The sequence below is a fragment of the Phyllostomus hastatus genome, unplaced genomic scaffold, assembly GCF_019186645.2.
Source record: "Phyllostomus hastatus isolate PE091 unplaced genomic scaffold, TTU_PhHast_1.1 phas_scaffold_39, whole genome shotgun sequence".
NCBI classification, from domain to species: Eukaryota; Metazoa; Chordata; class Mammalia; order Chiroptera; family Phyllostomidae; genus Phyllostomus; species Phyllostomus hastatus.
This window is the reverse complement of record NW_025334028.1, coordinates 20,903,318-20,919,701: the sequence shown is the minus strand read 5'-3', so window position 1 is coordinate 20,919,701 and position 16,384 is coordinate 20,903,318. Positions and strand designations below refer to the sequence as shown.

Sequence of the window (16,384 nt, the reverse complement as noted above, 5' to 3'; positions counted from 1 at the left end):
TATATGTATAACCTAATCTATTAGTAAATATTTGATTTGAATTCCATTGTACTTAAATATAAATCATTTCCAAATGTTTGTGTGTTGACTTTCTTTTAAGTGGATTGTTTTTTGGTTTCTTTTCTAAGTTAGTAGAGAACTCTTTAACTTAGTGTACAGTTATTAATTAGCTCTGTATGTTCATCACTGGCATGATTTCATAGTGGTTCCAATTAGAAAACTGAAAAAGAAAGTAAGTCACTCCGAGTTCTAAATTATGTGTTAAATATGTATGATTAAAATGAACTGGATTTTTTTTAAGTATGTACTTCATATAATACCTAGCATTTCCATTTACTGTTTTTTGCTCTCAGTATATTCACACATAAATCACAACATTCACAATAAATTAAAAAAAAACAGTTATATAGTAACCCCCCCAAAAGGACAATATCTAATGCTATATACAAGGTCTGGCACAAATAAAGCCCCATTTTTATTGCAAAATCGTTTATTACAAAATCATAAGCATGTAATTCTGTAACATAACAATATCACACTCAAGCATCCATATGACATTTTAGGTGAAATGTTCAAATTAAAACTATAAATTATTACACCCAGATTATTACCCTACCAACCACATACAAGCAAGCCTTACTTCTGTCAGACCCTGTATATATTTATTTTTCATGAGATTTTAAGAAATTTTATACATGCATTTAATGGGAACTAAAACAAACTCTTAATCTCACAAAATGCTCATGTTAGGAGTAGGCTCAGTTGCATAGAAAAGAAAACTCAAAATAACTGTGGAAATGTCTTCCTTTCTTATGTAACAGAGGTAGGCAGTTTAGGGCTACACAGAAGCTCTGTGAAGTCACCAAGAAAATGGACTTCAACAGCTTACTATGAATCGATGCTGGCCATGTGGTCTTCATCCTCCAGCATTACAAGTACTCTTTCAGATATCACATCCAAGTTCCATGCACCAGAGGGAGGGAAAGAAAAGGGTATAACCTCTCTTTTTGAAGTAAAGGTCCCCAAATTTGCCACAAAAATTTACTTTTATAATTGGATAACAATTCTTCTTATGTGTTAATAGCCAGTATGTACAGATACCTATGTGTTAATAGCCAGTACCTACAGATACCTGGTGACATTCAAATATGAGACCTAGCTAAAAACTGTGATATTAAAGCCAATAAAGGATCTCTGCAACTCTATCTTTTGAAGAATACAGGTATACACTCAAAAGTATTAAAGACAATTATTAAGTCTGGTTTTGTAAACCATAGAAAACTGGTCAGGCTATTACAACCTAGTCATCATTTGTGTTTCATGATTAAATTGTTACACTAGCTATAATCAGTTCTGCATCATCTGCTAAGAAAATGGTAGAGTCATTAAAAAACAGTAAATGCCATGTCATAGTACTCAACTATTCAATGCATCAAACCATTTAACAATTACTTTAAAGCATTTTTACTAAGTAGGTAAGAATCTTTCATTGCAAAGAACATTTTATGGCTTATGAGCAAATAGTGCCTGTTAGGAGGATTGAGTTAGGACAATATTCACATTGACTAAAATGCTTCAGTAATTGACTTTCAACAAAACTTTTTTTTAACCTCATACTTTTAATTTTGAAAAAAAAACTTAGGAAACTACTAATCTAATGTTATTGTGGATTTAAATTGATAAAGCTCTCTTATTCAAAAGTCTAATATGAGTAATTAACAATCTTTTTGTTTAAAGTATCACTGCCGGTTCTTGCTTTCTAATGAAACTACTAAGGTATGAGAGAAAGCATCAGAAAATTTTGAAATGCAGGTTTTTGTCTGTTCTGATTATGAAGAAAAGAAGTCTTTTGCTGTAGATTTAAAAACCTTGTGGCAGTACAACTAATGATTTAATTTTAATTAATTTATCAAGGCATACAGTTTTAGAACATGTGGAAACCTTTGAGAATATACCCTTCGATGCTGTCGTTTTATATTGAGATGCTGAGGTCTGGAAAGCTTAAGTGATTTGGCAAAGTCACACTAATGATTTAGTGGTAGTGCTGAAACAAGGGCTGAAGTTTTATTGACTTTTAATCTAGTGCATGCTATCTTCCCCCTCTTTCCTTTTCCTCCCTCCCTCCCTCACTCCCCCCTTCCTCCCTCCCTCCCTCCCTCCCTCCCACCCTTCCTTCCTTCCTTCCTCCCTCCCTCCCTCCCTCCCTCCCTCCCTCCCTCCCTTCCTTCCTTCCTTCCTTCCTTCCTTCCTTCCTTCCTTCCTTCCTTCCTTCCTTCCTTCCTTCCTTCCTTCCTTCCTTCTTTCCTCTGCTTTCTATATTTTACTAGTATAAAAATATTTACATATCATACCAGGTTCAGATGTAAAAAAGTAAATCAATTTGGCTTGGCAAAAAATAATTTAATATAGGGAATAAGGGGTTTATAACATTGTTGGAAAAATTGGTGGAGGGAGCTCTAAGCTAGACTACTGGGAATAACTTGCAGAACACTGTGGTACAGTCCAGCAGGGAAGAAGGGGCCTGCTGCACACATTTCCATGTCCGTGAAATTAGTGACTGGCACCTGGTACCTTAGTCAGCAGGCTGCGCTAACTCCATAACTGCTACTCGACAGGCATAAAGCTACTGAACGGAGCTTGGCATATTGCAGCAGAAAACTCCATATATTAGCTATGTCTGTCAGCCAAGTTAAGCACAAAATAACAGCCTCCACGTCAATGTTCCTACCATCAGACATGTGTACCTTTAATTGTTGGGACATCCAGATCCCCTACCATAAAGAAGTCTGATTGATGATGTCTTTAGTTTGCAGCCTCTATAGTGCAAAGAAGGAACTCCATGAGGGATGTTTAGAAGAAAACTGGCTTTATATACACAGACATGAACAAATACATTGACACACAGTGATGAAACAGAGCAAAGGAGAAAATACTGCTGTGGTGTCAGTTGAAGAACCTTCTGTTATTACTGGCATACTCAGGAAACAGCACTTCACATCAGTGTAGGGTAGCACATCCAAATGTGGAATATGTTGCTCTGAAGTACACAGAGGCCTGACAATATATGAATCTCTTTTTTAATAATAGGGAGTGCAGAACTCTTTTATTTGTTTGTTTGCTTTTTACTTTCCTTTGGCTGCATCAGTTTAGTGGTACTCAAGACATTTCATAAAGGTGGCAGGCCTTGAATTTTCAACAAGTTGCTCCCATGCTTGTAAATATAGTGAATTCAAAAATCATAGAAAATCAGACTTCATAGAAACCTTGGAGAATGTATACTTCGACACTACCAATGCATAATTTGGATAGTTGAGGTCAAGAGGTTGAATGAGTTTACCTTAGGTCATAATGGTTAGTTAGGGGCAGTGCTGAGGTATAAAACTAGATTTCTTCACTCTAATCTAATGTTTTTTATTGCACTCTGTTTCCTCTAAATGTATTATCATGGTTAATATATCAATAATTATTGTATATAACATCTTAATTTTAAGATTTATATCACAATTATTGGAAAAATAAAATATTTTAAATATGAGAATGAATGAATACCTGCTTTGGCTAATTTCTTCAAAACTGACAATAATGTCATTAATAGCAATGTAGGATTTTGTAGTTGCAGGCAGTCTGTGTTAAAAGGACAGAATTGATCATTTGAAGTTAGGGAAATTTGAATGTCAACTTGTTCTAGAGCTCTGGACGTGTTTAAGGGGTTGATTAGAGGCCATTTAGAACCATCCTTTCCTTCCTTCTGACATCCTTCCTCCCTCTCTCCCTCCCTTTATTTCTCACAGTTTATTTTTATTGTATTTACTCCATTACCATTTACCCACTTTTATAGCCTGTTCCACTTTTACCCATGCTCGTCTCCTCCACAACCCACACTGTTGTTCATTTCCATGAGTTCTTTTTATTTTTTCCTCAGTCCTGCCACCCACCAACTCACCTATCCAAAGCTGTCAGCCTGTTCTCTATCTATGAGCCTGTTTTTAGGTTGCTTATTAGGTCAGCCTGCTCATTAGTTTCCACATATGAGTAAAATCAAATGGTATTTGTCTTTCTCTGAGTGGCTTATTGCTCTTTGCATAGGATTCTTCAGGTCCATCCATGCTGTTGCAAAGGCTAAACTTCTTTTTTTTTTTTTTACTGCAGAGTAGCATTCCATTGTGTAAATATGCCAGAGCTGTCCACTTATCTACTGATGGACACTTGGGCTGCTTCTAAATCTTGGCTATTGTAAGTAATGCTGCAATTAACATAGGGGTCATATATTCTTTCAGATTAGTGTTTTGGGTTTCTTAGAAACTTTCTTTGTTAAATGGTTATCTTTATTAATTTAAATTTTTCCCATCACTATTTATCCCCCCTATACCCTCGTCCATTATGCTCCTCTGTTTAAAGTATGAAACTCAATTAGGACTCCAGAAAAGTGTGATGTCTGTCCAGAAGGTATTCAGCCATGTAATATGAAAAATAGGCACATTTACTGAAGAAGATACAAGATACAAGAAACATTGCACACAGGACAATGATGCTTCAGTGCCCTTCAAAGTAGGCACCTTAGGACCTCACACAGTTCTCCCAGTTTCCATCAGCTGCCCAGTTGTATTTTCCTGAATCTCATGAATAGCCTAAAATCTCTTCCTTTTGAAAGGTGATTTTCGCTTGGGGAAAAGCCAGAAGTCACAAGGTGTCGAATCTGGGCAATAAGGGGGCTGATTCACCTAGGTGATTTGATGTTTCGCCAAAAACTCTGCACAAGACATGATGTACAAGCAGGCACATTGTAGTGATGAAGCTGCCAATCACCAGTTGCCCATAGCTGCAGACTTTTGAATCATCCGAATAATTTCTGTGGAGGAATGTTCAAGTTTAATGCAAAATGTGATGCATATTCATTGATCTACTCATTCAGTCATTTTGAATGTGAGGGCCACACAGGACACATGCTCACTGAACAGTGTTTACCACTCCCACTGACTAGTTCAGTGAAGTCATCATGGTTCACACATGCACATTCCAGTCCACTCTCCCTGGCTGCAAGGTTACATTGATGTCATGCAAACTATTCTCATTATATTAACAATGGCTGAACTTTTTCTGGACAGATATCATATATGTAGAATAAACATACCCAAGTGAAATATGACTATTACTTTAGCACTTTGGACTGCTTTGGCAACCCCTCAAAATAACCAGCTACAGTCCTACTTTCCATGTTCTGAATATAATGAACCACATTTTAGTTTTCAGTATTCTTATAATAATACAGTTCCTAGATTTCTGCTTCTGCACCCTTTCTTCCTCTTCTTTCTTCTCTTTTTTCATTATTATTAAATCTTAAAAATTTTCATAAACCTTTGTTATGTGGATGACCTGTTACTATTCATAGGAGAATTTGAAAGAGTAAGGCACTCCTACCTTCAAAGAACTTTTGGTCTGATTTAGAGGCACAGGGCCTATCTTAGCAAATGCTGGGTTAACATAAAACAAAATGGTATGAATAAGCATCAGAAAAGATCAGAGAAGGAAAGATTACCAGTGCGTGGCTAAGTCAATTAACAGAAACTTCAGAGAAGAGTATCTATTTTACACTTGAAGGATTTTATCAGAATACATTACAATATGTATAAACTGGGTCACTGTCATGTCCTTATGGATATTTTAAGTAAATTTGTGATAAACTACTTGATGTTTTAAATTTATGATGAACTAAATCATTTCAAGTAAATTTAAATTTAAAACACAGAATGAGAGATTTCATTTAGATTATATAAACCAATTACAAAAGATACACTTTAAAATATGTGTGCATATATTGCAAAGTGCCAGAAATGTTTTATACACTCCAGTAAAGACATAGGATGTGACAGAAGCATCACATGTGTCTCTGCACTTAAGTTTTTTTCACACTACTTAGTTAGGGGACCCTGTCAATGTGGGAAGAAAACCAATGTAAATCCTCATATTCTCTAATTTAATCCTGGTTAAAAAAATATAACTGAGGCCAGAGGCTACAAGCCTCAGTTGACAATATAATGAAGACTCTTAAGAGAATGGGAGATTCTGGGTACTTTAAGACAAGCCCTGAGCAAGTCATTACATATGTTTAGACAAAGAAAATATTAGTGAATATTTGCACATCATTACAAAAATAGTTAAATAAATACATGTTTATATTTGATATAGTTATCATAAATTTTCAGTTTTCTTTAAATCTATTGGTTATGAAGGCCAAAGATCTCTCCAGCAATATTGAATCATTTATTTTTAAAGCCCCAAGAGCTGTTGACTTGTGTCTGTGAAACTATAAATATTTATTATAGAAAAACCACATGCCAAAGTGTTTGTTGTGAAATACCTGCCTTTTCATTTAAATTTGTAAATTCTAAAATTCATTGAAACTGATTTCACCTACCACACTTGTAATATCAAGTGTGCAATGGCTCATATTTTCTCTGGTTAATTTTCCTGTGTGAGTGGCTTAAGTTTGCTTGTTAAATGGAATGCATCAGGGCTTTCTCCCTACAGGCTTACTTTTTGATACAATAGTCCTTGTGACTATTCTTCATTCATTTCTGGAACACATAACAAGTGTGAGTTTTATCAGACATTAAGACGTATTGTAGACAGTATAGGTTTTTGATCAGGTTCAGTTGCTGAAACTGATACAAATATAGAGGTATCCTGAGAAGTTAAAAAGGTGATGGTTGCCTTCATGTAAACACCAGCACATTAGAACCCAATGACAAATTTCCTTCCCCACCTGCATCAGTGGATCTGAACATGAATTTTACAGTCTTTTAGTGTCTTACCTGTGACAAGAGAAGATAGTATTTTTCTTGCTCTAGGCAATCCAAACGCATACTGACCTCCTGCAGATAAACTCAGTTATGCTTTCCTGAGATCCACCCCTAAAATTGCTTTCTTTTGACTATTATCTTTATACTTCTCTTCAAACTTTTTTACATTATTACCCTATGTCATAGCTATTTGTAGACATTTTTTATATTGCTTACTGCCCTTACTATATTGTAACTTGTTAGAAACATGATGTGCAAGCATACCTCAAAGTTCTTTCAGGTTTGGTTACCGATCACCACAATAAAATGAATATCAATAAATTGAGTCATATGAAATGTTTTTTTGGTTTTTCAGTGCGTATAAAAGTTGTTTACACTGTAGTATATTAACTGTGCAATAGCATTATGTCTAAAAATACTTTAAAGAAGAAATACCTTCTTACTAAAAATTCTAACCATTATCAGAGCCTTCAGAGGGTCATGATCTTTCTACTGGTGGAGGGTATTGTTACAATGTTGATGGCTGTGGATTGACAAGGGTGGTGTTTGCTGATAATTAGGGTGATTGTGACAATTTCTTAACATAAGACAATAATGAGGTTTGACACATTAAATGTTCCTCTTATGAACAATTTATCTGTGGAATGCCATGCTGTGTTTTTTAAAGGTTAGTTTTTATTTTCATTTGAGAGAGAGGGGAAGAGAGGGAGAAAAACATCAATGTGAGAGAGAAACATTGATCAGTTGCCTCCTGCATGTGCTATAACGGGAATCATACCAGTGGCCTTTTGGTGTATGGGACGTCACTCCAACCAACTGATCCACACTGTCCAGGGCTGGAATATGATGCTGTTTTGTAGCATTTTGCCCACAGTAAAACTTTTTAAAAAACTGGAGTCAGTCCTCTCAAACTCTGCTACTGCTTTTTCAATGAAATTGTAATTTTCTGAAAAGTCCTTCGTTGTCATTTAAACAATCTTCACAGCATCTTCATCAGGAATAGATTGCATCTCAAGAAACCACTTTCTTTGCTCATCTATAAGAAGTAATTTCTTATCTGTTGAGTCCCAAACAAGATGGATTAAACCAGTCCTCACCAAGACACATCATAAGTAAACTGTCAACATTTAAAGATAAAGAGAGAATCTGAAAAGCAGCAAGAGAAAAGCAGTTAGTTACCTACAGGGGAGTTCCCATAAGTATGTTGGCTGATTTTTCCAAAGAAACTTTGCAGGCTAGAAAGGAGTGGCATGAAATATTCAAAGTTATGAAAATCAGGATCTAGAGCCAAGATTGCTCTACCCAGCAAAGCTATCATTTAGAATCAAAGTGCAGATAAAAATCTTCTCAGACAAGAAAAATCTAAAGAAGTTCATCCTCATCGAACCATTATTATAAGAAATGTTAAAGGGACTTTTTTAAGAAGAAAAGATCAAAACTATGAATAATAAAATGGCAATAAACACATACTTATCAACAATTGAATCTAAAATCACACTAAGCAAACAAGAAGAACAGAAACAGAATCACAGATACAGAGAGTATTTTGGTGGTTACCAGATGGGAAGGGGGTTTGGAAGAATGGGTGGAAAGGTGAAGGGATTATTAAATATAAATTGTTGGTCACAGAATAGCCATGGGGGTGTGAAATACAACATAGGAAATGGAGTAGCCTAAGAACTTGTATGTATGACCCATGGACATGAACAAAGGTGGGAAGATTGCCTGAGGGAAGTGGGGAATGCTGGGTAAGGGGACAAAGGGAAGAAAATTGGGACAACTGTAATAGCACAATCAAAATACTTAGGTAAATAAATAAGTAAATAAATGAATAAATAAATAGAGATTGCAGCGATTCAACCACATCTTCAAGCTCCACTTCTAATTCTAGTTCTCTTGGTATTTCCACCACTTCTGCAGTTACTTCTTCCACTGAAGTCTTTAACCTCCTCAAAGTCATCAATCAGGTTTAGAATCAAGTTCTTTAACACTCCTGTTATTATTGATATTTCAACCTCTTGCCATGAAAAACCAGTGTCCCTGATGACATGTAGAATGTTGAATCCTTTCCAGAAGATTTTCAATTTACTTTGACTACAGCCATTAGAATCACTGTCCTAAAACAAAAATAAAAACAAACTAAGCAAACAAAGAGAACAGGAGCAGAACCACAAAAATGGAGATCACATGGAGGGTTATCAACAGGGAACTGGGAGGGGAAGAGAGGGGGAAAAGATATAGAGAATGAGTAACATAGGTGGTAGGTAGAAAATAGGGGGAAGGTAAGAATAGAATGGGAAATGTAGAAACCAAAGAACTTATAAGCATGACACATGGATATGAACTAAAGGGCAGAATGTGGGTGGGAGGGAGTGTGCAAGGTGGAGGGGAGTGAAGGGGGGAAAATGGGACAACTGTAATAGCACAATCAATAAAATATATTAAAAAAGGCATAAGGATAACCACATGAAATATTTATAAATAAAAATAAAGCCAAAATAAAACTTAAAGCTTAAAAAAAAAGAAAAAAGAATCACTGTCTATGGCAGATATGGCATTACAAACTATATTGCTTAAATAATAAGGCCCAAAGTCTAAGTAACTCCTTGATCCAAGGGCTGCAACATGGCTGTTATGTTAGCAGGCATAAAAATGACATTAATCTTATTGTGTATCTTCACTAGATATATTTTTTGATTAGGTGCATTAAAATGAATAGTACATATTTTGAAAATAATTTTTTTCTAAGCAGTAGTCTCAACAGTGAGCTTAAAATATCCAGTAAGTCAATTGTAAATAGATATGCTATCATCTACTTGTTGTTCTATTCATAGAGCACAGGCAGTATGGATTTAGTGTAATTCTTAAGGACTGTAAGAATTTTGGAATGGTAAATGAGTGCTGATTCAACTTAAAGACACCAACAGAACTATCCCCTAACAAGAGAGTCAGCCTGTTCTCTGAGGCTTTGAAGCCAGCCATTGGAAGTTCTAGATGGCACCTTCTTCCAATATTAGGCTGCTTCATCTACATAAGAAATCTGTTATTTAATGTAGCCACCTTCATTAATTATCTTTTTTCCTTCAAGAAACTTTTTTTAGTAGTCACAACATGGTTAATTTGTGTGTGAGGTCTAGTTTTTGGCCTTTCTTAGCTTTCAACATATCTTCCTTACTAAACTTAAACATTTCTAACTTTTTATTTAAAGTGAGAGATGTATGATTCTTTCCTTCACTTAAACAGTTAAAAGCCATTGTATGGTTGTTAATTGGGCTAACTCCAATATTGCTGTGTTTCAGGGAATAGGGAGACCAGAGGAGGGGGAGAAAAAAGGGAGAACAGCTGGCTAGTGGAGTTGGTAGGACACATATAACATTTCTTGATTAAGTGCAGTTGATGCAATATCTGCAAAGTGCAATAAAATGAGGTATGTCTGTATTAATTTTTATATCCCCACAGCATTTCTAACACTAATGTAAAGAAAGGCTTTGGAACTACTAGTTGTGCAAATAATTTAACTTCTTTGAGACTCAGTGACATACTCTATAAAATGGAGATAACAACAATGTACCGCTCTATTTTTTTGTGGCAATTAAAACAACTGAAAGTGCTTACAGTGCCTGGTATGTCGCTATAGCAGCAGTAGTAGCAACAGAAGTAGTAGTGGTGTTGGTAATAGTAGTAGTAGTATAAAAGTGTTATGAATAACTGGGTATCTAAATTTGTAAGCATGTAGTGTTAACCTAAAAATAAAAAGACAAGGTGAGAGGCAAGAAGCATTTATTTGAAATAGCAGAATTCCAATTCAAAGCACCGATTCAGGGAGAAACTAAAATGTACCTCAATTACAGTGTAAAGGCCAGGTTTTTTTAAAAGGAAGAGAACTAATTACATGAATACAAATTCTTACTGGTATCAGGAGTAATGCTTTAGCTACACATGTCTGGTTACTCAGTGATTCTATCTTCAGAAAGACTTCATAACCATCAGTCCTCATGGTGGAGGTCTGCATTTCCTGTTGTCTTTGTAAATGGTTGTTTGTAAGATAATGTTGATTTGGTCCAATCTAAAGCTTATTTTGCTCAGTTTAAAAATTTCAAAGATTTCAGGAGCAAGATGTGCAAATAGTTCCTCTGGAATGGCTTTTCTGGCTCTATTTCAAAATAACTCCACTTATCTCAACTTTTCACTGTGGGATGTACACTTACCATGTATTGCTTTTGATGTATAATCCACACAAGAGATTCAGTCCCATTACCTTTTAATCAGATTTTCTATCTGAATATTGGTAGATATATATGACATGAACTACAGGAGTAAATCAAGTGAGATGGTACAAAAACATTTGCCTTTCCGGTGCAATCTTTTGAACCTTTTTTTTGTCTCAATTGAGCCCATTTTCAAAGAAGCTGAATATAAGGACTTTGAATGTGTATCTGTTGTTTGGTCTTATTACAGTCATTAACTGCAGTCAAGGTGCCTTTCAGGAAGAAAGGATGATAGATAGGCTGCATTCTCACGATCACATTTGCTGGCATGGGGAAAAAAAGTCAGGGAGGCAGGAGGTTGCAGAAGACAGAGTGCAGTGGGATACAGGTGCACCGTTTCCAGAGAAGAACAAGATGAATGTTTCCATTGTCACTGCTCCCTGCATTTCCTTAGTCATTAGTATGACAGGGCTGTAATTGATGACATGACATGGGACCTTTGTGAATCTTCTTTTCCTTCTTTGAAACTATTCCTATATCCTTTAAGCAGCATATGGTTATTTAATGTGTCAGGGCATCTGCCTTCGTATCTCAGTCCAAGTTATCTTCATTGGTAATGACAGAAAATCATACATGTAACAGGGAAGATGATATTAAAATTTCATAGCTGTGTTAACTGCAATTCTCAGCAGTGGTTTCTTATGTAATAATTGGCAAGGTCAAGAATACGTTTATCAGAGTAAGAGAAAATAGTATAATGTGAGCTCTCAATCTGCTGTGGAAGAATGCTTTGTAGTCTGAAGTCATTGTTTTACTTATACACTTCTTTCTAGCACTATTTAGATTAAGATGCTTAAAGTTCTATTGCAAGAAATACTACATGATATATATAATTTGAATTAATTATTCAAGAACTTGAGCAAAATAATTGAATGTGCAAATCATGACTAACCACTTTAATTCCTTTATAGGAATTGTTTGAAAATTATTGAATCTTTCAATAATATATTTAATTTTAATTATATATTTAGGCTTATTTTATAATTACCTATTAACTAATCAATATTATCCATGTGGGATTTTATTGGGGAAATTACTGTGAGAAACCTTGGAGTTGAAACATGTACTGGAACAATAAATACATGTTTAATTTTTTAAATTGAATCCTTAAGATTAAAAGTTCATTACTCATCAAAAATGTCAACAACAATTTGATAAAGTTTGTTTTTCTTGGATAGAGTTTGCTTTTTTAATGTTATAAGAGCTATATTTTCCCCCTTAAGTTTTTAAGAATATAGCAATAACAAAAATATACTTTTATGGCAATTGTCTATGAGATACCCTACAAATGTTGGGAAAATCCATTTTTTATATATTAAATTTGGCTATTCCGCATGAAGAGTTGCTTTAGTATAACTCTTTAATATTTATAACCTTATTAGCATTGTAATAACTTAAGCTTCCAAAGAAAATTACAATGAAAATTAAAAAGCATTAGTGATGATACAAGTCAAAACTACATAAAATTTATTTCTGGTTTCCTTATTCTCCAAACTATACTCTTAGGTCTGATTCTAAAGATTATGTCTTTAATAAAAGTATTATCAGTCACCTCCTTCAGATGAATACCTTACTTTTAACACATTGCACATGAGACCATAACTGATGTCATCCTGGTGACTTAAACAATTCATGAACCAAAATATAACAGAGTGTGTTTTTTTGTTGACTAGTTAAGTCAGAGTTTGTGAAGTATTTGTTTAGCTAAAAATCTATTTAGATAGCCATCAAAATGTCTGGAAAGATCCTGAAAGTACATTTAACTGGTCTCTTCTTTATTTGCCGAATACACATTTTCTTTTATTTGTTTCTGAACAGAGACTTCCTCCTGGTTCTCCTTCACTTCTTGAAACATGACATCTTCTCATTCTGGGCCTGCCGTTTAAATGCCAGTCCACAGGTGTTTGCCAGAGTTCTGACCTGTCCTATTTTCTTCTTAGGTGTCATAAGTTTACTCTGAATTTTATACCATTTAATGAAATTCCTTTATAATCCTTTTTTTTGAAATGAAGGATTGGGTACATGCCTGTAGTCTTCTACTGAGATCTATGGCTGAAAGGCCTGCTGATAATGCAAACTCAGCTTCCCCCATCAAATCCCACTCATTATTTCAAAGTAGAAATCTTGATATTATCTTCAATCTTCTCTCCTCCTTTCTAAATTTTCAATTCTGTGAATTTGTACACTGGTAAATTTGATCATCACATCTGCTCCTAAAGTCATGCCGTTCTTTCTATTCTCAGAGACAGTCACTTGCTATCCTTTCCCTGAATACTGCAGCAGGCTCCTGATTCTGTTACCAACCTTTCCATGTGATAGTCACAGTTACATCCCTAAGTCATAGACTGATCATTTCGCCCTCCTGTTAAATCACTTTTCTGGTTCTCCACTTCCTGCATAGTTAAGTCCAAACTCCTTAGTTTAGCCATCAGAATGGTTCACAGTCTGGCCACTATCTATCTCTCAGCCTCCTTTTCTGGTAATTTCTTTCAGAGGACTGCTGCCTATTCCCAGTATATGGCATTTACCTTTGTGTCACTCTTCCTTTACTTGGTTCTGACTGTGGCCTTGAATGTGCACCCAGTTTTTCCTTCTCATACTCTCATCCTCATTATTGAATTCAGTCACCAAATATCCATTATATATTACTATTTTGTGTATTTAATTTCTTTACATAATGGATTCATACTATGTATTATAGCTGGCTTTTTTGATTCAATTATTTTTGAGTTTTTTTACATGTTAAAACAGATGAATGTTATTACTTTCAGTTGTTGCAAACACCCTGTGATATGAATACACTACGTTTTTCCATGGTCTTAGTGAGGGGCAAATGGATTGTTTTTGCTTTTTTCCCTTTTGGATAAAAAGGCTAGAGAGAGCAATCTTGCCATTGTATCCTTGAGCATATGTGTGCAATTCATTAAGTAATTAATGAATTAGTTTTGAATGGCTAGTCTGGGGACCTGTGGGGAGTAATGAGGAGATGGTGAAATGTAGACACCTGCCATCATTTTCCAAATTTTCTTCACTTGAAATGTCCTTGTATGAAGCATGATAGTGTCAAAATGCCCATTTATGCTTGGTTTGGCATGTAGTTATATGATCCAAATAAATGTAGGAATGGAAGGTTTAAAAAAATTATTAACAGGTTTTTTTTCTATGTCATGTAAAAATGTACTTCCCTTTTACCTATTTTTGGCAATAAATGCAAAATTTTTAAAGTCAATTTATATTGCATTGTTTTCTTTGTCCAAAATTATGCAAATAGATTAGTACTTTGTCAATCATTTAATCCTTACAGACATAATTGTTTTTTTTTTACAGTGAAGTCTTATTATATACTTGCTTGAAAATTATAATAGATCATACTGTTCCAAATGTCACAAAATACAAAAGAATGAACAACTGGATCTTTACCTAAAACTACTATTCTATTTGCCCTTCTAGTTACACTTTTATAGCCTTAAGTATTTTAATAATTGAAATACCCTCATATAAATGGAATCACTATTGCATATTATAGAGGTCCTTTCATTTTACTTTGTGTAAAAATTGCCTGGGGAAATGTGTTAAGATATATATTTTTAGTTTCCATTGTGTAACATTCTGATTCAGTAGTTTTGGGGCAATATTTTGAACTTTATCTCTCTCCTTACCATAACTACCACCACTCCAATAGTTCTTTGGAAACTGACTTCTTCACAGGCTGAAACACAAGCTGAGGCAAAGGATGGGATGGTGGTGGTCATGGCACTAGCTGTGGTGCTGGCAGCAGTGAAGGCAGTGGTGGTAACGGTGGTGGCAGTGGTGACAGCTGCGGTGATGTTGGACGCTGTAGTTGTGACAGTTGGAACAGAATAGAGCTGGCGTAATTCAGGCCTTTGGAATCAAATAATCCAAGTTTGAATCTCAGTTTTTATACTATCTTTATCATCTTGGTCAGGTTGGTTACCTTTTCTGCACCTGAAGTTTCTCATTTATAAAACAAAGATAATGATTTACCATATTCCTAAGGGATTCATAAGGCCTGGCCTGTAGAAAGTACATAAATAATTTCAACTGTTATGTATTCCTAAAGTGGCTTTGTTTCTTTTCTGATTTTTTAAACAACATCTTGAAAGTGGATTTTCTATGGAAGAGCAGAAATATATCCAAAACTCTAGATCTCTGAGTTTCATACACCAAATACCAAGGAATATTTGGGTATTTTATTATCCTTATTTCTGTAAATATTGCTTAGTGCCTTTGAACATCAGAGAGCTTAGAAGGCACTTCTTTAGAAAGTATTATTTAAATATCTATTCTTTGTCCTGAATGTGAATCAATAAAGGGGTTATATGTTAACATTGCATGTTGTAGAGACAAATTTCACTTTTTTTTTTTTTTGCCAGTCTGTGAATGTCATTTTCTCCCCTAGGAGGTACTCAGGTAAAAAACTGGAGAGCTTCTCATCAGACACACACTCTGTTTCTCTGTCTCTGTTTCTGTCCCTGCCCCTCTCTCCCTCTCTGGGGTACTTCACAGAGTAACTTGTTAAAAGTGCCTTGCCCCAGATATATCAAATTTACATCTCTGGTACTAAATTAAATCTTAAGAATCTAGCTGATAAAATAGTATATGGTGACTTTGGTATAGATGGTCCAATAGATAATGCTTTGGGAAACACTAAGAAGTAGAAAAATAATTCTGGAACTTGAACACTTAAAAGTAACTTAGCTTCTGTGAATTTCTTCATCAGTAAAATGAGAAAATATATGAAGTGCCACATACATATTAGATTGTCACTAATTTTATTCTCCTTGTGTAAGGCAAGATGATTAGTGGTTAAAATCATGAGCTTTAGAATTGGACAGACTTTAATATTAAATCCTAATTTTTATTTATTTATTTATTTATAAATTTTATTTTAATTGTTCAAGTACAATTTTCTATCTTTTACTCCCATCCCAGCCCACCCACCCAGCCCTCCCCACCTCCCTCCCATTTCCACCCCCCCTAGTTTTTGTCCATGTGTCCTTTATACTTGTTCCTGTAAACCCTTCCCCTTTTCCTCTGAAATTCCCCTGAAATTCCCTCCCCACTCCCCTCTGGACACTGTCAGCCTGTCCTCTATTTCAGTGTCTTTGGATATATTTTGCTTGTTTCTTTGTTTTGTTGTTCATTTTCCTGTTAAAGGTGAGATCATATACACCAATCCAAAAGAACCTATGCACCCAATGTTCATAGCAGCACAATTTATAATAGCCAAGTGTTGGAAGCAACCTAGGTGCCCATCAGTAAATGAATGGGTCAAAAGACTATGGAACATTTACA

General features: G+C 35.0%; 1 pseudogene; it reads right to left on the bottom strand.

Annotated features, from left to right (window-relative positions):
* Positions 1–6,558: 6,558 nt before the first annotated feature.
* Positions 6,559–15,076, bottom strand: LOC123806740 (annotated as a pseudogene).
* Between the last annotated feature and the right edge of the window lie 1,308 nt (positions 15,077–16,384).